The sequence below is a fragment of the Petaurus breviceps genome, unplaced genomic scaffold (assembly GCF_028583685.1).
Source record: "Petaurus breviceps papuanus isolate PSGF00001 unplaced genomic scaffold, PetGlider_PUasm1.0 80, whole genome shotgun sequence".
Lineage (NCBI taxonomy): Eukaryota > Metazoa > Chordata > Mammalia > Diprotodontia > Petauridae > Petaurus > Petaurus breviceps.
Genome location: NW_027186540.1, coordinates 9,159,165 through 9,160,589, shown reverse-complemented (window position 1 = coordinate 9,160,589; position 1,425 = coordinate 9,159,165).

Here is a 1,425-nt window from a genome sequence, read left to right as displayed (position 1 = left end):
CTGCAGTATCAAATATTCTGCCAATATTTAATTATTTATGTAAAAATAAACAAGAACATCCATATCATTAGTATGCAAATTTGCTTTCATCTTTAATGATAAAACTATATGTATATCAAAGAATTGTTTTCAAATAAATTCATTTATGATTTATTATCAGTAAAAATTCATCTGTCTGCTCTTTTCTATTGGGAAAAAAAGCAATGCTACCTTTTCCCTAGAGTGTTTTTTATAACACTATGGTTTATCTAATATGAAATTTATATGTTAGTAAGCATAAGACAGGGGAGAAAGAATGCTACTATACTTTATTATCTTTTTCTTCTGGAAGTCATGATATGGATCTGTCAGAGCTTGAAGACTGATAATTTCATTTTACCTACTAGAGAGGATAAATGTGTTTTATCCATATATAATATGGTCTTTAATTATGAAACAATCATATCAAACACACTTAGGCAGGTGATTATATTCCAAATGCGCTAAGATCATCTGTCTCTTAAGACAGATTTTTTTTTCTTTTCCATCTCTCCACTCCCCTCTTCTTAAAATAGTAGGCAACTTGTTATAGGTTATACCTCTGCATGTTATATATTTTATGGAATTATGAACTGGTTATGCAGGTTATACTTGTTATGTATCTTAAACATATTTCCATATTAGTCTCAGTTGTGTAAGAAGAAACTGATCAAAAGAAAAAAAAAACATGAAAAAGAATAAAGTGAGTGAAAAAAGTATGCTTCAATCTGCCTTCTGAGTCCATCAGTTCTTTATGTACATGTGGATATCATTTTCTTTCATTAAACCTTTGGACTTGTCTTGGATCATAGTCGTGCTGAGAAGAGCTAGTCATTTATAGCTGATACAATGTTGCTGATAAAATGTTTTCCAGTATGTACAGTGTTTTTCTGGTTCTGCTCATTTCACTTTGCTCATACCAGCCTTTCCAGAATTTTATGAAATATGCCTGTTCATTTCTTTTTAAAATTATTTTTATTTAATTTCATTCTTCTTTTATTAATTAGTTTATTTATACTTTTCAAAATTCACTTCCACAAGAATTTGAGTTCCAAATTTTCTCCCCATATCTCCCTTCCTCCTACCCCAAGACAGTGTGTGTTCTGATTACCCCTTCCCCCAATCTACACTCCCTCCTACTATCCCCTCACCAATCTTCTTATCCCTTTCCCTTATATTTTCCTGTAGGTCAAGATAGAATTCTGTACCCCATTGTCTGTATATCCTATTTCCCAGTTGCATGTTTAAACAATTTTTAACCTTTGTTTTTAAAACTTTGAGTTCCACATTCTCTCCCTCCCTCTCTACCCACTCTTATGGAGAAGGCAAAAAAAAATGATATAGGTTACATATGTGTAGCCATGCAAAAGACTTCCATTACAGTCATGTTGTGAATTTGGAACTATG